Source organism: Dipodomys merriami, unplaced genomic scaffold, assembly GCF_024711535.1.
Source record: "Dipodomys merriami isolate MVZ:Mamm:240054 unplaced genomic scaffold, mDipMer1.0.p SCAF_1, whole genome shotgun sequence".
NCBI classification, from domain to species: Eukaryota; Metazoa; Chordata; class Mammalia; order Rodentia; family Heteromyidae; genus Dipodomys; species Dipodomys merriami.
Genome location: NW_027202270.1, coordinates 91,655,623 through 91,683,384, shown reverse-complemented (window position 1 = coordinate 91,683,384; position 27,762 = coordinate 91,655,623). Strand labels below are relative to the sequence as shown.

The 27,762-nt window shown below is 43.9% G+C and overlaps 1 long non-coding RNA gene across 1 annotated transcript in view; it reads right to left on the bottom strand.

The window, feature by feature from the left end:
• LOC138829275 (uncharacterized) overlaps positions 1 to 27,762 on the bottom strand; it is a 58,342-nt gene that overhangs the window by 19,280 nt on the left and 11,300 nt on the right. The window contains exon 2 of the long non-coding RNA XR_011372522.1: positions 13,305 to 13,422. This is a non-coding gene — a long non-coding RNA (uncharacterized lncRNA). The remainder of the gene's footprint in view (positions 1 to 13,304; positions 13,423 to 27,762) is intronic.

The window sequence follows — 27,762 nt, the reverse complement described above, 5'->3', positions numbered from 1 at the left end:
GTCCAAAGAAAGAAGAGGAAGCTAGGTGCTAGCGGCTTATGCCTGTAATCCTAGCTATTTGGGAGGCTGAGATCTGAGGATCATGGTTCAAAGCCAGCCTAGGCAGGAAAGTCTGTGAGACCTTATCTCCAGTTAACTTACAGAAAAAGCTGGAAGTGGTGCTATGGCCCAAGTGGTAGAGTTCTAGCCTTGAACAAAAGGTGCCCGGGGACAGTGCCCAGGCCCAAAGTTCAAGCCTCAGGACCAGCAAAAAGAGAGAGGGGGGGGAGAAAGGGGAGAGACAACAAAAGAGGGGGGGAGAAAGGTGAAAGATAACAAAGATTAGGTGAGATAATGAGACACAAAATACTTAGAAACATCCAAATCAGGATAGAGAGAGACAGACCAAAGAAGGGTCAATAGAAGCTTTGCATTCTCGGGCAGGTGTGCTTCCCTATATGAACCCTATCTGCATCTTGATGAGTAGCTTACTAGGGTGGTCCGAGGGGCTCTGATAGCCCCTACGAGCTTTGCTTTGAGAACCAGAGAAATAGGCTGAACTAAACACATAGAGCCAGGGAGAAAGAAATGTCAGCACAAAAAGCAGAAGTGAGAGCGTTGGGTCCGCGCAGGACGGCGGCGCGGCGGGGGCGCACACCCATGAGGAACAGGAAGCTCACAGGTAGAGTGCGGGTCTTCAGCACGCCTGAGAGCGATACTCACTCCACAAAGACTGAAGATAGCCTGGCCACCCGGGAGCCCGGCCCCGGTGCTGGCACGGCGGCTGGCAGGCAGGCCCGGTCAGCACCCGAGGTGGAGGAAGCGCGGGCACCGCTGCTTCAGATGGACAACAGTGCGTTTCAGGATGAAGACGGTAATCAGCCCATGCCAGTGAGCCGATTCTTCGGGAACGTTGAGCTCATGCAGGACCTGCCACCAGCCTCTTCATCTTGTTCTTCAATGAGTAGACAAGAATTCAGAAAAATGCATTTCAGAGCCAAAGACAATGAGGACGAGGACGAAGGAGAAATGTAGGGAGCACAGCAGTGACTTCTTTGCATACTTGGTACAGCTGAGGATTCCAGGATTTAGGAATTTGTAACACTTTTATAAAATCTATCTGCAATTGGGCTGGGAAGGTGGCTCAGTGGTAGACCGCTTGCCTTGCATGCATGAGGCCCTGGTTCGATTCCTCAGCACCACATAAGCAGAAAGGGGAAAAAAAGCCAGAAGTGGCACTGTGGCTCAAGTGGTAGAGCGCTAGCCTTGAGCTGAAGAGCTGAGGGACAGTGCCCAGGCCCAGAGTTCAGGCCCCATGACCGGACCCAAAAACTAACTAAATAAAATAAAATAAAATAAAATCTATCTGTAAGACAGTGTGTTCTTAATGGGACTTGAAAATTGCTGCCTAGAAGTGCAGCACGCAGAGCAGGGCACCTGTGGTTTCCTTGCAGGGTGAGCATGGGGCTGGGCCACCGGTGAGAGCAAACTTCGCCTGAGCTTGTTGATTTTGACAGTGTACAAACTTTGTGTCTACTATCAAAATCTGATCATTCTTGAGACCAACTTAAAGGCGGCTCTGAAAGGACTCTCCTTTCCTTCTGAATGTGAAGCTAATATTTACCTTGAAAATTTTTTGCAAGAGATATATGTGGAAGAAATAAAGTATATTTTGAAAACCTAAAAAAAAAAAAAAAAAAAGCAAAAGTGAGTGTGAAGACTGGCTGTTCCAAACAATACAAACCCAGCAAGGCCATGTGGTCTCCGTTTAAGCCACAGCATCTGCTGCCCTAGGCTCCGGTAATGTCAGCTCAGCTTTCTTGGCTCTGTTGTAAAGTCTGGGAGAAAGGATGTAAGGATGTGGTTTGGGTTTGGGGCACTGCTGATTGTGCCTGAAAAACTCAAATAATGGTGGCACTTACAACCCCATCATTCAGAAGAGTGGAAAGAGAAGAAGCAAAGGCCTCACCTGCAGCTGAGGAGGGAGAATCCTGGGGGAAGTGCTGGATTTGTGTCACGTTCTACAGAACGCTGTGTGCATTGCTTACCCAAAGCCCATTGCTGACCATCCAACTTTCCCTAAAGATGCTCACACAAAAACAGATCAATCAGATGCCAGATTACACATGAGATCTGAGGGTTGAGGTTCAAAGCCAGCCTGGGCAGAAAAGTCAGTAAGAATCTTATCTTCAATTATCCAACAAAAAGCTGGAACTATCAGGTACCAGTAGTTCAAGCCTGTCATCCTAGCTACTCAGGAGGCTGAGATCTGAGGATCTCAGAACAAGAAAGCCCATGAGACTCTTGTCTATAATCATCCACCAAAAAGCCAGAAGTCAAGCTGTGGCTCAAGTGGCAAAGCACTAGTTTTGAGCACAAAAGCTCAGGGACAGAGTCTAGCCCTGAGATCAAGTCCCAAGACCAGCAAAAAAAAAAGCTGGAAGTGGGGATGTGGGTCAAGTGGTAAAGCACCAGCCTTGAACAAAAAAGCTCAGGGACAGTGCCCAAACCTTAAGTTCAAGCACCAGAAAAGAGAAAAGAAAGAAGAAAGAAAGAAAGAAAGAAAGAAAGAAAGAAAGAAAGAAAGAAAGAAAGAAAGAAAGAAAGAAAGAAAGAAAGAAAGAAAGAGAAAGAAAGGAAGAAAGGAAGAGAAAGAAAGGAAGGAAGGAAGAGAAAGGAAGGAAGAAAACAAGCTTGTCATCTAAGGGAACCAAATCAAGGTCATGCAAATATGCACATGTGAACATAGAAATGAGGCTTAGTGGGACCTCAGGAAAGCAGGGTAGAGACCATGTTGAGAGGTCAATGCTCCATACAGAGCAGCTACATGGCTAGTCTGGACTGAAGAGCAAGGTAGGAGTCAGGGGAATGCTTTGATAATTATTGATCATATCTAAAAGCAATATCAAAAGTGGCTGAGAACTCCCAGGACAGAGAATAAAGTAAAAAGAGAACAGACAAAACTAGAATGTAGGTGGCAGCCACCTGGCACTCCTTCTTCCTGTGTCCCCTTCCCATGCCATACTAAAGCTGCTGAAGTAGTGGTCTGTCACCTCTGAGGCTAGGATTTAAAAGGCTAAGTGTTGTTGGACACCAGTGGCTCACTGTAATCCTACCTACTCAGGAGACTGAGATCTAAGGATCACAGTTCAAAGCCAGCCTGGACAGGAAAATCCGTAGACTCTAATTTCCAATTAACCATCAAAAAGCCAGATGTGGAACTGTGACTCACATGGAAGAGCTCTGGCCTTGAGCAGAAAAGCTCAGGGACAGCACATGAAACCAGTACAAAAGAGAAAAAAAAAAAGGCTGTGTTTCAATTCATCTTGGGCCTTTACTGTTTCTTTTTTTTTTTTTTGCCAGTCTTGGGCCTTGAACTCTAGGCCTGGGCACATAGCAAAGAACAGAGTCCTGCTTCCAGCTAATCAGGTGAACTGGCTACAAGTATCTGAGCCTCAGGCAAATGAAGACAAGTGTGGGCAGGCTCTAGCCTGACACAACTTCATGAGACATTCTGAACTAGAACCACCCAGCTATGCTGCTCCCAGATTCACCGCTTTCAAAAAGTAAGGGGTAAGTAACATTTGGTGCTGATGGCTCACACCTGTAATACTAACTACTCAGGAGGCTGAGGTCTGAAGATCATGATTCAAAGCCAGCCCAGACAGACAACTCTGAGACTTTTATTTCTGATTAACCAGAAAAAAACCAGAAGTGGAGGTATGGTTCAAGTGGTACAGCACCAGCCTTGAGTTTAAAAAAAAAAAAACCAGGTGATTCACACCTGGAATCCTAGCTACTCAGGAGGCTGAGATCTGAGGATTATGGATCAAAGCCAGCCTGGACAGGAAAAGCCTTAAGATTCTTATCTCCAATTAAACACCAGAAAAACGGAAGTGGAACTGTGGCTCAAAGTGGTGGAGCACTAGCCTTGAGCAAAAAATATTCAGGGACAGTGCCCAGGCCCTAAGTTCAAGCCCCATGACTAACAAACAAAAAAGCTAAGCAAGAACACAGGGACCTGAGTTCAAGCCCCATTACTGGCATACATACACACACACAAACACACACACAAACAGGTTACAGGTCACTTTGTTGTGAAGGAATAGATAACTAATATAGGAAATTTGGAAAGAATCAGTTGAAGAGATAGACCAAAAAATTTCAAAATATAAAAAAAGTTTAAATGAAACAGTCATAGTCCAAATAGTATTGTACAAAGTTTTAAATAAAAACTAAGCCGTAATGACAAAATCAGATCAATGCTTGAGTACAAGGACACAGAAACTTTCTAGAATAGTAGAAATGTTCTGTATCTTGATTGGGAAGCAGACCTCAACAGGTTGATGTGTGTGTGTGTGTGTGTGTGTGTGTGTGTGTGTGTGTGTGTGTGTGTGTGTGTGTGTGTGTGTGTGTGTGTACAGGTACTGGGCTTGAACTCAGAGCTTTGGCACTGTCCATTAGTTTTTTTGTTTTGTTTTTTTTTTTTGCTCAAGGCTTAAAGCCACAGCTCCACTTCTGGCTTTTGCAGGGGTTAACTGGAGATAAGAGCCTCACGGAGTTTCCTGCTTAGACTAGCTTCAGACTGTAATCCTCAGATCTCAGCCTCCCAAATTGCTAGGATTACAGGTGTTAGCAACCAGCACCTAGCTAAGCTCACTTCTTCCATCAATTTCTCCCACCCTACCTCCCTTTCCTAAAACAATGAATATATTTTATAACATATTTATTCTTATATTCAAGGCTGGTTCACTGACATAAAAAAGACAGGTGAGATTTACTTGCTCAATGCATAGCTACATCGTCGATGTCTGAATGTGCTAAGAAAAGATGACATTGACATATCAGAGCTCTCTGACAAGCAGAGAGGCTATTCTCTAAAGAAACTGCACAAAACAGATTAAAACAAAAATCTGTTTCCCTCAGCTGTATGGATATTAATAATACATGTCATGATGTCTTCTGCTGTATAACATATTGAATGATACTATATCACTAGGAAAGGTACAGCATCATCTTGAGACCTATCATCAGAGTTTAGAGAGAACAAATAGAGTAGCTTAAATGCAGGTATGATGTGTTCTTTGAAAGCTAAAACAATGCTAGCTTTTCAAGCTAGAAATGGGAAACTTTAACCAGGTACCAGTGGCTCAGACCTATAATCTTATTTACTCAAGAAGCTGAAATCTGAGGATCACAGTTCAAAGCTAGCCTAGTCTGACGCTTATCTACAATTAATCACATTAAGCTAGAAGCAGAACTGTGATTCAAGTGGTAGAACACTGCCTTGAGGGGGAAAAAAAACCTATATCCTGAGCTCAAGCCCCAGTACCAGCACACACAGAACATGATAAAAATCAAATAAACTGGGGCTGGGAAGGTGGCTCAGTGGTAGAGCACTTGCCTCACATGCATGAGGCCCTGAGTTCAATTCCTCAGCACCACATAAGCAGAAAAAGCTGGAAGTGGCGCTGTGGCTCAAGTGGTAGAGTGCTAGCCTTGAGCTGAAGAGCTGAGGGACAGTGCCCAGGCCCAGAGTTCAGCCCCCACGACCAACCAAAAAAAAAAAAAAAAAATCAAATAAACTATAGCTGCAAGCATGCAGGTGTGTCACTCCTTCACCTGAAGAACTGCATTTTTGCCACACATGGAGATGTAATGTTTTCTCATATTTTCCCATATCCACTGAAGATCTTTTATCACCAAGTGATAGTGAAATTGTGTTGATTAACTTTTTTGAATCTCATGGTTTCTCTTGGAAACATTTCTGCTTGTATATTGATATTTTCACTGATGACAGAAAAACAGTAGTGGGTAAAATGTTTGATGTTTAGAATACATCCTGGCTGTGGCACAACTTTGGCCAGCAGTTTACACTGACTGAGATCTGAGAATTCCAGTTTGAAACCAGCTTGGGAAGAAAAATCTTTGACATTCTTCTCTTTAATTAACCACCAAAAAGCTAAAAGTAGAACTGCGTTACACCACTAGCCTTGAGTGACAAAGCCACATGAAAGCATAAGGCCCTGATTTCAAACCCTAGTACTGGTACACACACACACACACACACACACACACACACACACACACACACACACACACACACACACACACACACACAAATTGTGTGGCAGAAAACCATTCCAGCAGATACTGTATCTTTTACTGCCACACACAATGAGGGAGAAAGATCTTCAGATCATTTCTCAACATGCTTCATAAAGAGATGGAAAATAAAATCATTTCTGCTTGCACAAGAGAGGCATCTAACAAGAAAAGGCCCTGTACAATTGTTTTAGACGTGAGTTGAACTACCCTGTTTGTTCATGGAATACTAGTTTTACTGGAAAGAATGACTGACAGGGAAACTATGATTATTCAAATTTTGGTATTTGGCAGACATTTTCTCAGAAGTGAAGAAAATGTCACTGTAAAGAAAATAGTTGCAGAATTAGCTGCCAATGATAAAATTTGAACCATCTAGCAAAAATTAGGATTGTAAAAATGTTGTATCTGCCAGCCTGAGTTTGACAATCTCCTGGCACTAAGAGACTTTTCCAATGAGAGCAATCAACATTCATATTCATTGCACAATGGAATGTGTCAATAGTGTTTGGAAGATTGAATAGGTAACTCAATGAGCTAAAATTTTCCAGGTGACCAATGCCTACATGAGATATCCATTCAAAATACAAAAACCTCCGGGCGCCGGTGGCTCACACATGTTCCTAACTATTCAGGAGGCTGAGATCTGAGGATCTCGGTTCAAAGCCAGCCCAGGCAGGAAAGTCTGTGAGACTCTTATCTCCAATAAACCACTAGAAAACCGGAAGTGGTGCTGTGGCTCAAGTGGTAGAGCTCAAGTGGTAGAGCACTCGCCTTGAGCTGAAGAGCACAGGGACAGTGCCCAAGACCAAAGTTCAAGCCCCACGACAGACCAAACAAACAAAAAACAAAATACAAAAACCCACAAATATTCAGTGAGACTGCTTCGTGTTTCATGTTTCCATATTACAAGTCTCAAGTGGTAGAGCACTTACCTAGCTTGCACAAGGTTCTACATTTAATCTGTAGTACAACAAAAAAGAAGAAAACACTTCTCTATGTAATTGCGCACGTGTGCATACTCTCTCTCTCTCTCTCTCTCTCTCTCTCTCACACACACACACACACACACATATACACTGCCTCTCTGTAGGATGTGAAAATATCTAAAATTAATATGAAAAAGCCAGTATATATCTTTCCCAACTACTTATCAGTATAAGGTCTAATACTCTTGAAGTACTTGTTCATCAAAACATCATACTGTAATCTGGTGTCCATGGCTCATACCTATACTCTTAGGTACTCAGGAGACTGAGATCTGAAGGTCACAGTTCAAAGCCAGGCCAAGCAGAGAAGTCTGTGAAACTCTATTTTCAATTAATAAAAAACAAAAAAAAATGAGTCAAGCTGAAGGAAGAGCTCAAGTGTAAAGTGCCAGCCAATAGCAAAAGAGCCAAGCTAAAACATGAGGCCCTGAGTTCAAGCCCCAGTACACACACACACACACACACACACACACACATACACACACACAGAGCATATTATAACAAATTAAATGCAAAATTAGGTATGAAATTTCAGCTGTTAAGCTGAAATAAATATCTGTTAAGCCAGATATTAAAGATATTTGTAAACATTCCATTTTTGTTTTAGAAAATATGACTTCTTATTTAAAATCTTACTTACATAGACTTATAATATGTTCATTGTATATGGGTATGGTTGTATACTGCTATAATCTCTGGAGGCTGAAGCAGAGGTTCCTGAGATCATGGCCAGCCTGGGCTACATAGTGAGACCTTGCATCAAATAAATGGTGTGTTTAATACTGTTTTGTTTTTGTGCCAGTCTTGGGGCTTGAACTCAGAGCCTCAGTACTGTCCCTGAGCTTCTTTTGCTCAAGGCTAGCACTTGAGCCACAGCACTACTTTCAGGTTTTACTGAGTAGTTTATTGAAATAAGAGTCTCACAGACTTTTCTGCCTGGTCTGGCTTTGAACTGCAATCCATAGATCTCAGCCTACTGAGTATCTAGGATTACAGATGTGAGCTACCAGTGCCTGGCATGTGTTTATTGTTCTTTTTTTTTTTTTTTTTTTTGGGTCCAGTCGTGGGGCCTGAACTCTGGGCCTGGGCACTGTCCCTCAGCTTTTCAGCTCAAGGCTAGTGCTCTACCACTTGAGCCACAGCGCCACTTCCGGCTTTTTTGCTTATGTGGTGCTGGGAATTGAACCCAGGGCCTCAGGCATGCAAGGCAAGCGCTCTACCACTGAGCCAACTTCCCAGCCCCGTGTTTATTGTTCTTAATGAAGAAATATTTCTCAGTTTTAATTGCCACTAAAGAAAATATTGACAAATATATCTCACATAAACAAAAGCTCTTTGTAATCCTCTATAATTTTAAGAATATATATAGGAGACTTGATTCCAAAATATTTGAGAATGCTGACCTAGATTATTGGACTATTTCTCTACTGATGGGCATTTAGATTGTTCCTTTGCCATGGAAAATACTGTAATAACTAGCTAATTTGGGAAGTTGGAGGTGTAGCTCAGGTGGTATAGCAGCAACCAATGAGTGAAAGTGTCAGATACTGAGTTCGAGTCCTGATCTACCACGGAACTATACTCCCAGTCCTTAAGACAACCGATTTTAGCAGAAGGGAAAACACAAATTGTTTAAATAGGGATACAGGTGGACCCATTGCAACAATGAGATGTACAAAACACTATGTTGAAAAATGAACTTTACAATTTAGGGGGGAGGGGGAAAATGTAGTTGTGGGAGGGAGAGAAGGGATGGTAGGGGAAAACAAAGGAGGAGGCAAAAATGCTTGATAAGAAATGTACTCATTACCTTACTCATATAACTGTAACCCCTCGGTATTTTCACAATAAAAAACTTATTTAAAAAAAAAGCCGGGTGCTGGTGGCTCACGCCTGTAATCCTAGCTACTCAGGAGTCTGAGATCTGAGGATCACAGTTCAAAGCCAGCCCAGGCAGAAAGTCCGTGAGACTCTTATCTCCAATAAAAACCACTAGAAAACCGAAAGTGGCGCTGTGGCTCAAGCTGTAGAGCACTCACCTTGAGCTGAAGAACGCAGGGACAGCACTCAGGCCCAGAGTTCAAGCCCCACGACCGACAGGAAAAAAAAAAAAGACAACTGATTTTTTTGTATGTGTACTTCTACTGGAGCTTGGACTCAGCTTCTCACATTCTTGCTTAGCTTTTGTGCTTAAGGCTGGTGCTCTCCCATTTAAGCCACTGCACCACTTCCAGCTTTTTGATAGCTAATTGGAGATAAGAATCTCATGGACTTCTCTGCTTGAGCTGACTTCAAACCTCAATCCTCATATCTCAGCTAGCTGAGTAGCTAGGATTATAGGCTTGAGCCACTAGCTCCTGGTGACAATTTTTTAATTAGGGGAAAACATAAATTGGGGTGATTGGTAGCTACCAGGTCATGTGATTCATGAATAAGGGAGACAGGGAAGAATGACTGACATTGAATAGGGATAAATCAGAAAGTATCTAGGTTAGTTGTTACCAAAGCATCATCAGAAAGGTTATGCAGGAGCACTAAGATAGACATGGTAATGTGAACACAGAATGAAATCACTGCAACTCTGCACACCCTTTCCTCTTCTGTGGGATGGAGCTGATGGTGACACTTGTCAGTTAACTGTAAAGCCCCTAAAAGTAGACCAGGCACTGATCACTGGCCACTCCCTTCCTAGTTTCTGCTCCTCCACATGACATGGCTGGCCCCAGTCCTCTGGCCTGGAGAAGGCCCAATCCCAGACTCACCTGGGGGCCCCCACCTGGCTCTCATAGCCCATAGTCTGTAGGGGATAACTACAAAATTGAGTGGTGGTGGGATCTTTCATGCTACCCCAGGAAAGATCAGAAGTCTGGACCTGCCTGGGACTTCCGGAGTCTACTCTCCCCTCATCTTCCCATCCTCAGCCCCCTAATCTGAGATCCCACTGTGCAAGGTAGCAGGTTACCAATTTTACTGAGACAACTAGGGCTGGCTGGGCCATCACATGCATGCCAAGACCATAGCCAGGCACCTGGATAGTCCTTCCCTGACCACCCAGGCAGATTCTTACATAGCTACCACTTCTGGTCATCCCTCCACCAGCAAAAATGCACCACCTTGCTCCTCTAAGTAACTCAACCCTAACCAAGAGGCTGTGAGTTTCTGGCTAAACCACCCCCTTCCTCCAGGCCTCACCAGGCAAATGCAGCATGGGCTCTTAGAAATGGCAGGCTGGTTAATGGAAAAACTCACAGCACGGCCTGTAAGGCTTCCTACGGAGGACCTGAGGAGCCTTTGTCCCACCCCCTTCCTTCCTGAGATACACTCACTCTCAGTCCTAGCTTACAAACTGTTGCCCAGTCATGGGTTATCTTTCTAAGAATCAGTAAATTGTTCATTTCACAATCTAATATAAGGATGATTCCCAGGACTCTCCTCCACCCTCTGTGCTCCTCCCAGCCACCCACTCCCTACAAGGCCCTTCAGGTTCTCAACAGCAGGTGTACTGATTAAGTCAGCCTCTCAGAAACTTCACACACTGCACAAGAACTAACTCAAATCAGAGCACAAGCTGAACACATAAAACTCTCAAGTGTTTAGAAGAAAACATGAACATCTTCCTCAAATTGTTTATATGATAAAGTCCATGGATTGGTTTCTGTTGTTATAGTTTTGTTGTTGTTATTGTTGTTTGGTGGTACTAGAGATTGAAACCAGGACCTCATATTTGCCAAGTACTGTTATTTCTTGAGCCATGCTCCCAGTCCTTTTGCTTTTAGTTTGTTGTTTAGCTAGATCTCACTCTTCTGTCCTGGCCAGCAGGCCCCTGTCCTCTAACTTCACTTTCCAAGTAGCTGGAATTATAAGCATGCATCACTACATCAGGCTTGGGGTTTTTTTGAATATTGAATAACCATTGCATCTTTTGTTATTCATGCCGTGTTGTGTTATATATTGCTGGATTCTATTTGCTAATATTCTGTTAAGGGTTTTGTGTCTATACTTATGAAAAATATTAGGTTGTAGTTTTTTTTCCTTTTTTTTTTTTGTCATCATGGGGCTTGAACTCTGGGCCTGGGCACTGTCCCTCAGCTCTTCAGCTCAAGCTGAACGCTCTACCGCTTGAGCTACAGTGCCATTTCCAGTTTTCTGGTGATTTTTTTTATTGGAGATAAGAGTTTCACGGACTTTCCTGCCCGGACTGGCTTTGAACCATGATCCTCAGATCTCAGCCTCCTGAGTAGCTAGGATTACAGGCATGAGCCACCGGCCCCCAGCTAGTTTTTTTTTTCCTTTTTATAATATTCCCACATGATCCCTAGAACTCTCTTCCACCCTCTATGCCCTGCCCAGCCTCCCACTCCTGACTCCCAAGCTAATTCTAGCTTCATAAAGTGATTTGGAGAGCTGAATGTGGTGATACACACCTGTACTTCTAGAATTCAGGAGACTGAGGAAGGAAGGTAGATAATTCAAATCCAAACTGGATTACATAGCAAGATTTTGTCTCAAAAATTAAATAATGAAATAATGAAATAAATTAGTAATGAATTGGGAAGTCCTCCCTCCTCTTCTATTTTCTGACAGTTTATGTAATATGTTTCCTCCCTTTTCCTTTCCTTTTTTCCTTTTTTCCTTTCTTCCTATTTCATTCCTTTGTCCCTTCCCTTCTCTCTCCCTTCCCTTCTTTCTTCCTCCCTTTCTCTTCCTCCCTTCCTTCCTCCCTTCCTTCCTTCCTCTCTTTTTTCCTTCTTTCCCTTCCTTTCTTCCTTCTTTTCCCCCTCCCATCTTTGTTTCTCTCATAATGATTAGTGATTATCTTGGGAAGGCAAGACACTTACCTAGTAAAAGATTTAATTCTACCTTGTTTGTTTTTATATATCTATAATGCTAGTATCATTTTTACACTTCATCAGAACCTATTCTGAGCACTTTGTACATATTCTTTTAGTCTCCAGACAATCATTTTGGTAAGTACTATGATTCTTCCTATTTTATAAATGAGAAAACCAAGGCACAGAGAGATGAAGTAACTGGCCAAGCTAGTGAATGACAGAGCTGGGTCTTGAGCCTAGGTATCTGATCTCTTAACTACAAACTGGAACTCCAGATTGTCACCAACTCCAGAACCTTTCCTTCTACATCTTTCCATCTCAGGAAGCCAAAAATTGAGAGCAGTCCTTCAGTTTCCTCATCACCTAACCATCTAATCCAACCCTATGATTACAACAACTCTCTCTGTCTCTCCATTCCTCACAGCAACCTCCTTACTGGTCCTCTTCATTCCATGTCACTGGTCCTCTTGAGATTGGCTCCCTCTGCTCTGTAGACAAAGTGTCTATTTAAAGGTAACTCTCCACCACCATCCCAGACCTGCCACTGTACTTAGAAGCCAATCTAGATTGTTTCCCATAGGATCTGACCCCTCATCTCTCCCACCAGTCCCTGTATCTCACTTCACCTGTGTGCTCCAGCCCACGTGTGGATTTCTTCCTGCCACCACCTGCTGCTCTAGCTGCCAACACAGCATCTGTGTCTCTGAAAGCTCTTCCCACAAACACACCAGGGCTCTGGATGTCACAAGACTTCCCCCAACCACTTAGTAAAGCATCATCTTCTAGATCTCTTTTTTTTTCACCATAATGCTTACTATTGGGTGGGAGCCAGTGACTTACACCTGTAATCTTACGTACTCACGAGACTGATATCTGAAAATCAGGTTCAAAGCCAGCCTGCACAGAAAAGTCCATGAGATGCTCATCTCCAATTAACTAGCAAAAATCCAGAAGTAAAGCTGTGGTTGAAGTGGTAGAGCACCCAATCTTGAGCAAAAAATGTTAGCCAAGAGCATGAGGCCTAAGTTCAAGCTTCAGTACCAGCACAAAAAGGAATGATCTCAGTTTAAAGCCAGCCCAGGAAGAAACATGAGGCTCTTATCTCCAATTAACCACTCAAAAACCAGAAGTTGGAGCTGTGCTTAAAGTGGTATAAAGTAGCTTAAAGTGGTACAGTGCTTGCCTTGAGCAAAAGAGCTCAGGATAGTGCCCAGACCCTGAGCTCAAGCTCTGTGACTGAAAAAAGAAGGAAGGAAGGAAGGAAGGAAGGAAGGAAGGAAGGAAGGAAGGAAGGAAGGAAGGAAGGAAGGAAGGAAGGAAGGAAGGAAATCTCTTAGTATATCCAACATCCATTATTAAACAGTCCAGATGTTCAGATGTGATGTCAGTGGCTGCTTACCATGCTCAGCTGATGATCTCAACAACTTGGTCCTGTAGGGTTTGGGATGTGTACCAGAGTCATCTGGTAGGCAAAACAGCAATTACCAAAGTAGCTATAGTCTTGACAAGTTGGACCCCTACAAAAGAAAAGGAAGAAACATAAAAGGAAACATGAATTGTACCTATAGAACACAGTCATTTTGTTTTTGTTTTTGTGTCAGTCCTGGGGCTTGAACTCAGCACTTAAGAACTGTCCTTTAGTATTTTCCATTCCCAAGGCTGATGCTCTAACATGTAAGCCACAACTTCACTTCCTTCCTTTTTTTGGTGGTTAACTGGAGAGAACAGTCTCATAGACTTTTCTGCCTGGGCTGGCTTTCAGTTGTGATCCTCAGATTTTAGTGTCATGAGTAGCTGGGATTACAGGCATGAGCCACCAGCAGCCGGCACTAGACACAGTCATTTTGAGATCATGGGAAGGCTGCTAAATAGAGTTGCCAAGCCTGCAGTTAGAATTGCAAGGCTGAGAAACCTGGCATGGAGCTATGGATTCTGGGATTCTGCGTTCTGTCTACAGAGATGTGATCACTGAAGCCACAGATGAGAGAATGATTGCTAGGAGAGGAAGGGCTCAGGCAGAAGAGAAAAGGCCAAGGCAAGATGCTTGGAAATTGTGCTGTCATATACCTGTCATCTTGGCACCACAGACACCCTACTCTGTGGCCTGGGGCTGAATGAGGGCAAACAGCTCGCCTGACAGATGGCTTTCTGTTAAATTCTGCTAACAAGAGGCACTGGGACATGATGGCAGGACACCAAATGAGAGAAAGAGCCTGCTTTCTGTGTCTAGCTCCTGTTAGTGTCTTCCTAAGGGTCGGCAAACATTTCTGTAAACCAGGATATTGTATGTTAGCCTCTGAAATCCATGTGGTCTCTGTTACAATTGCTCAATTCTGACAATGTAGTCAAGAGCAGCCACAAAACATGTATAAATGAAAATATATTTGTTTGTGGACACTGGAATTTGACATTTAAAATAATTTTCTTGTGACAGGAGATAATTCTTTTCATTTTTCAATCATTTAAACAATATTTTTAAAAAAGAGAACTGGGGGGTGTAACTCAGTGGTAAGGTGTCTGCCTAACATACAGAAGGCACCAGGTTCTAGTCCCAGCATGGGGAGTGGAGGAAATTTTTAAAAATCAATGTCTTGGTGGCTCATGCCTCTAATTCTAGCTAGTGGGGAGGTTGAGAATGGGAAGATTGAGGTTCAAAGCCAGCCCACGTAGAAAAACTCTTGAGACTCCATTCCCAACCCTGATTACAGTAGCCTATGATCCCAGTGACTACAGAAAGCCTAAAAGTAGGTGGATCCCACAGCTCAGTGTCCAGGAAGTAGTATCCTATTCTGTATCACACTTTCCTAGTAAGGTCCTGATGTCAAACCCAGTACCAGCTAGGTGCTAGTGGTCCATGTCCATAATTCTAGCTACTCAGGAGGCTAAGTTAGGAAGATTATGAGTCAAAGCTAGCCTGGGCAAATAAGCCCAGCCATTTTTTTAAAAGCTATAAGTGGGGCTGGGAAGGTGGCTCAGTGGTAAAGCGCTTGCCTTGCAACTTGAGGCCCTGGGTTCGATTCCTCAACACCACATACGCAGGGGAATAAAAGCCGGAAGTGGGGCTGTGGCTCAAGTGATAGAGCACTAGCCTTGAGCTGAAGAGCTGAGGGGCAGCGCCCAGGCTCAGAGTTCAGACCCACGACTGGACCCCCCCCCCCAAAAAAAGCTATAAGTGGAGGTGTGTCTCAAGTGGTAGAGCACCAGCCTTGAGTGGTAAATGCCAAGCAAGAGCATAAAATTCTGAGTTCAATCTCCACTACTCACACACATAGACTGGCAGAGAGAAAGAGAGAGAGAGAACGAGAGAGAGAGAGAACTAGAGAACATTTCTTAGTCCATGAGACACATAGAAACAGAGTCAAAGCTGGGCATTGGTGGCTCACGGCTGTAATCCTAGCTACTCAGGAGCCTGAGATCTGAGGATCATGGTTCAAAGCCAGCCCAGGCAGGAAAGTCTGTGAGACTCTTATTTCCAACTATCCACCAGAAAACTGGAAGTGGCACTGTGGCTCAAGTGGTAGAGAACTCACCTTGAGTTGAAGAGCTGAGGGATAGTGCCCAAGGAAAGAAAGAAAGAAAGAAAGAAAGAAAGAAAGAAAGAAAGAAAGAAAGAAAGAAAGAAAGAAAGAGAAGGAAGGAAGGAAGGAAGGAAGGAAGGAAGGAAGGAAGGAAGGAAGGAAGGAAGGAAGGAAGAAAGAAAGAAAGAAAGAAAGAAAGAAAGAAAGAAAGAAAGAAAGAAAGAAAGAAAGAAAGAGAGTCAAGTAGGCTTGTGCTTGCCTGAATCTTAGGACCCCCAGCTACAACTGAACTTAATCCCAGAAGCCCATGGATTATCACAGCACATCCCACCTTGAAAGCCTGACCATTCAGGCTTCTCTGACCCATGCAGGCTACTCCTCTGAACCTGGAGGCACCACCTCTTCTCTTCTGTCCTCATCCCAAAAGCGGTAGCTGCTTCCTGGGCTTGCCACATCTGACTACCACAGATATCTCCCTTTGCTCTTCCAGCCTTTCAAGCTGCCGAAAACTATTCCCTGAGTACCCCCTCTGTTTGAAATGCCTTGTGTGGAATCATTTTCCTGCCCAGACCCAGACTAACACAGAAATGCTTCTGGAGGGTTAAGCGGGGGAGAAAAGGAAGCCAGAAAGGAGTCAGAGCAGTAGAAAAGAAAACTAGAAGTGTCCTGAATGGAGAGAGACTCAGGAAGACGACCATGGTGAGCCACATCCAAAGCTGCTGCAAGGCAAGGAGGGTGTGTAGTGTGTGAGAACACAACCATCCAGCAGAGGGCAATAGTGGAGGACTTGAGAGTGACTACAAGCAGACATCGCTTCCTCTTGTGGGAGTCTGGAAGGGGCAGGCAGCTTGAGCACCGGGTCTTAGGTGATGCATTGGCCCTTATCCATGCAGGAAAGAAAAGTACACACAACACAGACATGAATTAGTAGAGTCATTTTCATGGGGAAAATCCTAAAGCCAGACACTCCTGGAGGCTGTTGATATAGGCACCAAGACACTGACTGTGCCATGTTGGGCACTGATACAGCTCCTTGCATATGCCTTCTGCTTGTGCTGCTTCCCACCTGTCCTGCAGCCCGGGCTGTACACAGGCTGCTCCTTCCACAAATGCTTCCTCCAGGCTGCTGACTACCCCTTTTATGCTGTCATTCATCAAGATACTAAAATGCATAAAACTCAAGGAAGAGCACCATGGGAGCATCTTGTAAGTACTTACCACTCAAATCCTATTTATTGTGTCTAAGAACCATCTGTGATTGGTACAAATCACGCTTCTCAGTCCCTTCTGGTTTATCCCCTGACTGTGTGAGATTCTCTCCAATGGTGTATTTCCATAACTCTGAAACTCTGTGAAATCATTGCCCTGCTGGACAAGACTTCTCCATGATCAAGAATCATCAGACTCTGCCAGGCACTGCTGCTCCTAGCTAATCAGGAGGCTGAGTGAGATCTGAGGATTGAAGTTCAAAGCCAGCCTGGACAGAAAAGTCCATGAGACACTTATCTCCAATTAACTACCAAAGCTTGAAGTAGAGCTGTGGCTCAAATGATAGAGCTCCAGCCTTGAACAGAAGCAGAGCAATGGATGGGAGGGGAAGGGGAGAGCTAAGTGGACAGTGCCCAGGCCCTGAGTTCAAGCCCCAAGTCAGGACTGATAGCCTAGTTTCCATCTGTATCCAAGAGAAGGCTCAGAGAGTCAGGGTTGGAAGTCAATATGTTGTGTTTTAATTCCTCCATTTTCTGCTTACAAAGCAGTCCCCCCCACCTTTTTTTTCTGACAATCTAAGGCCATGCATAAACCAGCGCCGGACACTCAGTCCTGCCTCCTTCCTGGCAGGTAGGGGAGAGTGAAAACTCCGTGGGGACTTGGGTAGCTGGGACAGGAGGGAGGATTTGAATCCATTCCCATCCTAAAGGTGGGGGAAGGTGGTAGGTACCCTCACCCTCTTCCCCAGCCCTATCTACGGTCTTGCAACCTACTTCCTATGATGAGACTCCACGTAGAGTGCTAGTAATTGGAAATAGCCAACCAGAGCTTCCAAGAGGTAAGGGAGTCTAGAAACTAAGGCTGCTGGCCAGATGGTCTGCCAAGTAGCTCCCTAGACTAACTGCTTGGAGCTAGCAAAATGGGAGGAAGAGAAGCCAGGCCCAAGAACTTCTCACTAGAACACTCGTGTTAGCGCACACTCTCAAGTACTTACCCAGGTTGTATGATTTCATTCTCTCAATACTCGGTGAGATATGATTGCACTCATTTTAAAAGAAAATGGAGTCTCACCAAGCACTAGGGGCTCACCCCTATAATCCTAACTATTCAAGAGGCTGAGATCTGAGGAACTTGATTCAAAGCCACTTTGGGCAGACAAGTCTTAGAACCTCTTGCCTCCAGCTAACCAGAAAAATGTCAGAAATGAAAGAATGGCACCAGCCTTGAGCAGAAAATGCTAAGGAAGAGCTCAAGACCCTGAGTTCAAGCTTGAGTATTAGGATCACGGGCATGAGCTTATTTCAATGTACAGATATGTCTTCCTGAGCTGCGGTGAGATCCAGTCCTGCAGCATTCTAGGGAGAACCAAAGTTCATGCCATTTGAATAGATACTAGAAACTGGTGAGAATATAGCAAAAGTGGGTAGAGCAAAGGGTAGCTCATGGTGACACAGGCCCAGAAGCCAAACTGAATCAAGAACAAGGATAAGATCTGTGTGCCATCACTCAAGGTGTATACTGCCACAAACCCTTCCAAAGTTGTTCAGGAGTCTCCTGAGGGGGTGTTGGGGACCCATTCCATTGCTGCCAGTTCTTAAACTATCCTTCCTGTCCACAGTCTGAGGTCACCACTGTCACTTGGTGTCTGAAGGCCAGAAATAGAAATGAGTCATTTGGCCTTCTAATGTGCTTAGTCTAATGCTTAATTTATTAAAGATGAAATGATGGCCTTTGGCAGTGGGAGCTTCACTGGAGACGCTGTCTAAGGTACTAGGGTTCCAATATTCACAATACCCACGATAGAAAACACGGTCACATTACCCCTCAGTCCAGCCCAAAGACTTTGCTGTTACATTAATGTAATGTCAGTTACTTCACTCTTTTTTCTCTGTGCTTATCAGCAAGGGTGATAAGTGGTAGCTGGAGGAGAAGGGAAGCCCATCTCCAAGGAAAGGATGATGATATATCGATGATCGATGCTCATGGTCACTTTCAACACTTCCAGAATAAGTGTTCTGGAGCAGGTGTTTGCCAAGGGAAAAAAAACGTCTGTCAAAATACCAGTAATCGGGCCAGGCATCAAAGACGCTTGTGCCTAGAATCCTAGCTATTCAGGAAGCTTCGATCAGAAAGCTTACAGTTTGAAGTCAGCCCTGGCAGAAAAATCTACTTCCATACTTCATTTCCAATTAATTAGTAAAAGCTGAGCTTGACCTGGTGATGGATGCCTGCAACCCTAGCTACTCGGGAGGCTAAGATCTGAAGATCAAGGTTACAAGCTAGCAGATGCAGGAAAGTCCAATTAATCTCCAAATAAAGTCAGAAATGGTACTGTGGCTCAAGTGGATAGAGTGCTATCCTTGAACTAAAAAGCTCAGGGACAGTGCCTGGGCCTGGAGTTCAAGCCCCAGTCTGGGCATGAAAAAAAAAGGGGCATAGGCTTTAGAAACTAAAGCTGCTGCTCTGTGGACATGGCTCAGTGGTTCTCCGAGTGAGGTTCTTGGTCCAGTAGCAACAATCTAAACTGGTCACCTGGGAACTTGTTGAAAATGCAGGGTTTTTCATTTGATTGGTTGGTTGGTTGCTTTTGTAACTAGGGCTTAAACTCAGGGCTTTGTGTTTTTGCTTGGCTTTATCACTCAAGGCTGGTGTTCTACCACATGAGTTTCTCCTCCACTTCCAAGAAATGTAAATGTTGCTGGGTATGGTAGTGCATACTGGTGCATGCTGGATGTAAGGCCCAGCACTTGAGAATAGAGGCAAGAAGATCGAGAGTTCAAGGCTAGCCTGTGCTACATAGAGGGACCCCAGCTCAAAAAACAAAAACAAAAACAAAAACAAGCACCAGCTGTAATTCTACCTACTTAGAAGGCTGAGACCTGGAAGGATGGAGGGTTGAAGCCAGTCTAGGCTGCAAAGTTTGCAAGAGCCAGGCACTGTTGGCTCATGCCTGTAATCTTAGCTACTCAGGAGGCTGAGATATGAGGATCACAGTTCAAAGCCAGCCCAGGCAAAAAAGTCTATGAGACTCTTATCTCCAATAAACCACCAGGAAACTGGAAACGGTGCTGTGGCTCACAGAGCACTAGCCTTAGGCTGAAGATCTGAGGGGCAGTGCCCAGGCCCAGAGTTCAAGCCACACAGCCGACAAAAAAAAAAAAGTGTGCAAGACTCCATCTCCAATTAACCAGCAAGATGTCAGACTAGATGCATGGCTCATGTGGTAAAATGCCAGGTATGGGAGAACGGGAGGCCTTGAATTCAAGCTTCAGTACAGGCACTAAATAAATAAATAAAGATGAGGGGAGAGTGTGAGATCTTGAGTTCAAGCTCTGGTACAAGCACACAAAGGAAAAGGAAAGGTAAGACTGCAGTGACTCAAACAATCCCAGCTACTTGGGAGGCAGGGATGGAGGATTGCTGCTCACGGCCAACTTAGGCAAGAAGGAATTGACGTGACTCCATCTCAACCAATAGCTGGGCAAAGCACCTATCAGCCCCAGCAACATCAAGAAACACAAATAGGAAGAAGTCATAGCACTGTTTTAACAAGCTCTCCAAATGACTTTATTTTATGCTAAAATTTGAGAACCACTGATCTCGGACATAATCACCAACCTCATCTAATGTGCTCATCTGGAAAATTGAGATAATAATAGTACCTATGTCATTGAGTTATGGAGGATTAAATGAGAAACTACAAATTTAGAACAGTACAGGTCTGAGGGCACAGAAAGCCTTCAGGAAAGTATCAGTTATTATTATCTCCCACCTCATCTGCAAAATGGGAAAAATCCAGAGCCTTATGGCACCTTCTTCTGGGGGCAAGTGATCATGGCATCTTCAAGCAACCACAGCATTCAGGCCTGGCTTTGGAGCCCTCCCCACATACCCTTCCACACTCCTTCTCTGGAGCTGCCAGCTGTGTAAAGTCAGAACTGTCCAAGGTGGTGCCATCTTCTATCTCTCACCCAATAGAACAGGAGCATACTCAGGAAAACTGACCTCATGGTATGAATGCTTGTACAGGGACAAATTTAGGTCAAGGGCAGCTCTGCCCAGGAGGACCTGAAATACAAGGAACAAGATCTGAGCCTACCATCACTGTGTCTGAAAGAATTCACAGAAAAGGAGTTGGGTACCTGCCGGCTCCACAAGGAAGAGGAAGAGGCTTCTTTACCTGGAAATGGATTTCACAGACACAGAAACCGTGTGTGTGTGTGTGTGTGTGTGTGTGTGTGTGTGTGTGTGTGTACAGTATTGGGGCCTTGGGGCCTGAACTTGGGACCTAGACAATGTCTCTTAGCTTAATCACTAAAGGCTGACGGCAGTCTACCAGTTGAAGCATAGTTCACACCCAGCTATTTTGTGTATGTGCTGGTCCTGGAGCTTGAACCTAGAGCCTGGATGCTGTCCTTGAGATTTTTTTGTTCAAGACTAGCTCTCTACCACTTGAGCCCCAGCTCCACTTCTGACTTGCTTTTTGTTTTGTTTTGTTTTTCTCGGTCGTGGGGCCTGAACTCTGGACCTGGGTGCTGTCCCTCAACTCTTCAGCTCAAGGCTAGAGCTCTACCACTTGAGCCATAGCACTACTTCTGGCTTTTTCTGCTTATATGGTGCTGAGGAATCGAACCCAGGGACTCATGAATGCAAGGCAAGTACTCTACCACTGAGCCACCTTCCCAGCCCCTTGCTTTTTGTTTTTAGTAATTAATTGGAGATAAGTGTTTCATGGACTTTCCTGCCTGGGCTGGCTTGGAACCTCTACAGATCTCACCTCCTGAGTATCTAGGATTACAGGCCTGTCTCTTTCATTTATTTTTGGCATGTCATTTTAATAGTTGTTCCCATCTTTCTTCGAAGATGTCACTTTTTAAATATTTTTTTCGATTTTTCTATTTTCATCCAAGAGAGTCAATGAGATGTTAATCAGCCTAACACCTGCTTGTTTCCTACTTAATAAGGAAGTTCTGTGAGAAGCAGCCGTTGCAGCTGCAAGAGGTGAAATTCCACCTTGAGAAATAAGAGAGTGAATTCTGAGTCAAGAGGAAGCACTAAAACTCAGAGTCCAAAAGTCTGAGGCTAAATATCCTGTACTCACACATGCATAATTGTCATTTAACCACCAGGCTGCTGCTAGCTGCCTTCTCTTCATGGATAATGGTCACAGTGTGCAGTATCTTCAGGCTACCTTTATGCATAAGTATAAGCCATTATTATAGATATATTGAAGCACTGCTTTGGGATTTGGGGCATGCTCAGGGGTCTGATTGCTGGACTCTGGCCTCAACCCTTAGCTCTCCAGGTTCCCTTTCTGCTGCACAGTAAGCCTTCATTGCTCTAAGAGCATCATGGATCCTAATCCCACCTCTCATTCATGCTTGCACAGGGATAAAGAACTAGAACAAGTTATACTGGGAAGAAAAAAAAAAGACTTAATAGCTGTGCCCCTAATAAGAAGCTTGTCTGGAAGCTAGAAACTGATGTCTCATGCCTGTAATCTTAGCTACTTAGAAGGCTGAGATCTGAGGACTGCAGTTCAAAGTCAGCCTGGGCAAGAAAAATCTGTGCGACTCCTATCTCCAATTAATTAAAAAAAAAAAAAAAAACAGAAGTATGGGGCTGGGAAGGTGGCTCAGTGGTAGAGCGCTTGCCTTGCATGCCTGAGGCCCTGGGTTCGATTCCTCAGCACCACATAAGCAAAAAGAAAAAAGCTGGAAGTGGCACTGTGGCTCAAGTAGTAGAGCGCTAGCCTTGAGCTGAAGAGCTGAGGGACAGCGCCCAGGCCCAGAGTTCAGGCCCCACGACTGGACCCCCCCCCAAAAAAAAGCAGAAGTGGAGTTGTGGCTCAAATGGTAGTGCAACAGCCTTGAGCAAACAAAGGAACAAAGGATAGTACCAGGCTATGAGTTCAAGCTCTACTACTAGCAAAGAAAAGAGAGGGGGGAGGGAGAGAGAGGGAAGGGAAGAAGAAGAAGGAAGAGGTGGAAGAGGAGGAAGAGGAGGAGAGAAGGGAGAAAGGGAGGGAAGAAGGAAGGAAAGAAGGAAGGAGGGAGGGAGGGAGGGAGGGAGGGAGGGAGGGAAGGAGGGACGAAGACCTAGCTTGTTGTTACCTTATTGACATCTCTCTTTTTTTGTTGTTTTTTGTTTGTTTGTTTTTTGTGTGTTGTTTTTTTTTGCTAGTCCTAGGGCTTGAACTCAGAGTCTAGGCACTGTCCCAGAGCTTCTTTAGCTCAAGGCTAGCACTCTACCACTTGAGCCACTGCACAACTTCTAGCTTTTTCTGTTTATGTGGGTACTGAGGAATCAACCCAGGGCTTCATGCATGCTAGGCAAGCACTCTACCACTAAGCCACATTCTCAGCCCCCTAATTGATATCTTAAATAGTCTACCACCCAGGGATCAAAGGTACAGGCTTCCAGATCATTGGCCTGTTATCAGCCTTCCTTCCCTGATCCTCCTCTTATCCACCAATCATTTAAGCTACACACCTTTGCACACCTTGTACAGCGTGAGGATGTGCACAAATCCAGTATGGCCCCATTAGGTGTCCAGGAAGTTGAGGATTGCCCACTCTCCTTCTCTACTCTATCACATCCCAGGGAAAATCCAGGCTCTTTCCCATTGCATGATGACGAAGGTCCACTCCCTTAGCCTGGCCCCCAAGAATACGCTTTTTCCAATGCCTACTCTCTTCACAATCATCATAGGAAGCAGAGGATTTAGAAAGGAGGATAGATATCAGAAGATACTAGACTTTGGGGCATATGGATCTCATAGCTATTCTTCTCTCCCTAAAGTGGGAGTAAACAATATGCTATCCTCTTTGCCCAGTTTCAAGGGGTTCACAGTCTTTTTGAGCTGTTCTTTGGTTCTTTAGCCCATAATACCAGTTAAAATTTTCTGCTTCATATTAAACTCAGTCCCACAGAAACGTGTTCAGAAAGAAAGCAAAATCCACTTCTCATAATCCAAATGTAGTTTCTGCCAGCCAGTCTCCCTTTTCAGCAAGCAGTGAGAGGCGGAGACAGACAAGGAAAAACAGCCTTGCAGAATATTCTGGAATCATGATCTGATAAGCAGACAGGAGCAATGCGTCCTGCCAGCAATCGCCAGACAAAGGAAATACAATGTCTGGCTGTGGTCCAGCCTACCCTCTCCCACCAGCCTGATCTCTAGCCCCATCCTGACCCCTGGTGGATGTCCACTAGATGAGGCAGGAGAGTTCCCAAGTTTCTCCATGCTCTAGGGGCTGGTCCCAGCATAGCTGGAAAGACATACCTCCCCACTCCCACAGATGTTAGCCATTTTCTTGGTGTTTTGTTTTGTTTTGTTGTTTGTTTGTTTTGTCAGGTATGGGGCTTGAACTCTGGGCCTGGGTGCTGTCCCTTAGCTTTTCAGCTCAAGGCTAGTGCTCTACCACATGAATCACAGCGCCACTTCCCGTTTTCTGAGTGGTTTATTGGAGATAAGAGTCTCACGGTCTTTCCTGCCAGGACTGACTTTGAACCTCGACCCTCAGATCTCGGCCTCCTGAGTAGCTAGGATTACAGGCGTGAGGCACCAATGCCCAGCCATGTCAGCCATTTTCTAAGTCCTTTCAGGAGGGTTTGCTTCTCTGATACTTTCTCAGTATAAACCAACAAAAGTATATAAAGAATGCGCCTTCCCCTGTCAAGTTGGCCAAACATGTGTGCACATGAGTATGTGCCTCTGTATGTATGCGTGTTACAATGAAAGGTCAATGCAGATCAGAGTACAATCATACCAGCATTCTCATGCACAGTGAGTGAAAGTGAAAATTTATACAATCTTTCTAGATGTGATCCTGACAAAATTAAACCAAAAATATTTTTTAAAGAACATGTTAGTTTGGCCAGGCATTGGTGGCTCACACCTGTAATCCTAAGATCATGATTCAAAGCCAGCCTGGGTAGACAAATCCAAGAGATGCTTATCTCCAATCAACTATCGAAAAAATGCCATGTGAGAGAGTGAGGCCCTGAGTTCAAGCCACAGCATTGGCACATGAAAGGAAGGGAAGGGAAGGAGAGAGAGAGAGAGAGAGAGAGAGGTTTCTCATTTGGAACCTAATAGTTCTACAGTTAAGTCTATAGTTAAGACTTCACTTTCAATCTGGGGATGTAGCTCAATGGTAGAGCACGTACCTACCATACTCAAGGCATGGGTTCAGTCCCCAGGGCCACACACACAAAAAATTCAACTTCAAGAAATCGAGAGACTAGGGCTGGGACAGTGGCTCAGTGGTAGAGTACTTGCCTTGCATGCATGAGGCCCTGGGTTTGATTCCTCAGTACCACATAAGCAGAAAAAGCTGGAAGTAGCACTGTGGCTCAAGTAGTAGAGTGCTAGCCTTGAGCTGAAGAGCTCAGGGACAGCGCCCATGCCCAGAGTTCAGGCCCCACAACCGACAAAAACAAAACAAAAAAAAAATCAATAGACTAATACCTGGAATTTGAAATTAATAGGAGAGAGAAAAAGACTAACCAAAACTGGTCACTTCTAAGTTAGGTGAAAGGTACATGGATCTTTGTTGTATCTTGTCTACTTTGGTGTATGTTCACATTTTTTCCATGATAAACTATGCTTTTTTAAAAAATCAGAGATACAAAGATGTATATACAAATGTTTGTTTTTAATGGCAAAAATAGCGTAAATAGCATAAAAGTGCTGTGCTAATATAGTTCAACAGATAATGTTGCATCCAAACAGCTGAATATTAAGTGGCTATTAAAGATTCAAGAACTTTTCCTCTCCCTTCTGCAATCCTTTCTATGCCATAATTGTCTGAAATAGTGATCCAGGTCAAACTTTACATCCCTTAACCTGTTTTCACAAGGATACAGGTTGACCCATTGTAACAATGAGATGTATAAGACACTATGTTGAAAACAAACTTTACAACTTGGCGGGGAGGAGTTGGAGGGGGAAGGGAAAGGATGTAGGAGAAAAACAAAGTGGGGGATAACAATGCTCAATGGGAAATGTACTCATTACTTATGTAACTGTAACCCTCTGTACAGTATTTTTACAATAAAAATATGTATTTAAAAAAACTAATTAGGCCGAGAATGTGGCTTAGTGGTAGAGTGCTTGCCTAGCATGCATGAAGCCCTGGGTTCAATTCCTCAGTACCACATAAGCAGAAAAAGTAGAGCTGTGGCTCAAGTGGTAGAGTGCTAGTCTCTAGTCAAAGAAGCTCAGGGACAGTGCTCAGACCCTGAACGTTCAAGCCCCAGGACTGGCAAAAAAAAAAAATTAATTAAAAATAAAACCAGCAGAGTTTCATTTATCCTGTGACATAAACTCTAGAATCTTCTTCTGTGCTTTTGTCTATCTTGTTACAGTCCTATCTAGCATCAAATTTACTGTGAAGTCTGATTCCTAAATATCCCTTAGTGTTCTTTGGTTTGTTAAAGAGGTTCCATTCCCTCAAGAACCTCGAGCTTGTTCTTCCCCTAGGCCATCTCTCCTCATGCCTCCATCCCATTCCCCTATATGTGTTCTCTCACATAGGTCATTCATTCTTGTTCACAGGCAAATTTCTTTCTTTTTAAAATTATAATCACAGCCAGGTACCAGTAATCCTAGCTACTCAGGAGACTGAGGCCTGAGGATCTCAGGCAGGAAAGTCTGTGTGAGACTCTTAACTCCAATAAACCACTAGAATGTCAGAAGGGGCGCTGTAACTCAAGCAGTAGAGTGGTCGCCTTGAGCTGAAGAGCACAGGGACAGCGTTCAAGCCCTAAGACCAACCAAAAAACAACAACAAAAAAACCCCATAAAATTATGATCACATGTGGGAATTTAATTATTTTATTAATACATTTTTTAACAACAGCACATCCTACAGGAGAAGGTAAAGGCTTGTAATTAAAATTGCCTTGAGGAGCTGATTCAAAACTTTGGCAAAGTAGCAGGTTATAAAATTAACCCCCAAAAATCAATGGCTTTTCTGTATGCCAACAATGAGAAAAGTGTGGCTGAAATTAGGAAAGCAACTCCATTTGTAATAGCCCCACAAAAAATAAAATACCTAGGAATTAACTAAAGAAGTGAAGGACCTCTATGATGAAAACTTTAAAATCTTGAAAAAGGAAATCAACACAGAACTAAAAAAATGGCAAAACCTCCCATGCTCCTGGATTGGAAAGATTAACATCGTGAAAATGGCAATACTTCCCAAGGCTATCTACAAATTCAATGCAATACCTATCAAAATTCCAACCTCATTCTTCAAGGAAATAGAAGAGGCAATCCAAAAATTCATATGGAACAATAAAAGACCCCGAATAGCAAAAACGCTCCTCAACAGAAAGAACACTGCTGGAGGAATATCAATACCAAATTTCAAACTCTACTATAAAGCCATAGTAATCAAAACAGCTTGGTATTGGCATAAGAACAGACCTCAGGACCAATGGAATAGAATTGAAAACCCAGAAATGAACCTACAGACCTATAGCCATCTAATCTTCGATAAGGGAGCTAAAACAATAGAATGGAAGAAAGACAGCCTCTTCAGTAAATGGTGCTGGCAAAATTGGTTAACTACATGTAGAAAACTAAAGCTAGATCCTTATATATCACCCTGAACCAGAATCAACTCCAAATGGATCAAAGACCTTGAAGTCAAAGCAGACACTCTGAAAACATTACAGGATGGAATAGGAGAAACCCTAGGTCTCCTTGGCTCAGGCCGAAATTTTTTGAATAGAGACCCGGAAACACAACAAATCAAAGAAAGGTTGGACAAATGGGATTGCATAAAGTTGCAGAGCTTCTGCAGGGCAAATGACATAGCTAGCAAGATCAATAGAAAGCCCACGGATTGGGAGAAAGATCTTACTAGCCATACAACGGACAAGGGTCTCATATCTAAAATATACTTGGAACTCAAAAAATTAAACCCCCCACCAACAAATCCTCAAAGAAACAACTGCCCAATAAATAAGTGGGGGAAAGACTTAAAGAGAAACTTCTCTGAAGAAGAAAGAAGGATGGCCAATAGACACATGAAGAAATGTTCAACATCCCTCGCCATAAAAGAAATGCAAATCAAAACAACATTGAGATATCACCTCATCCCAGTTAGAACGGCAAAAATC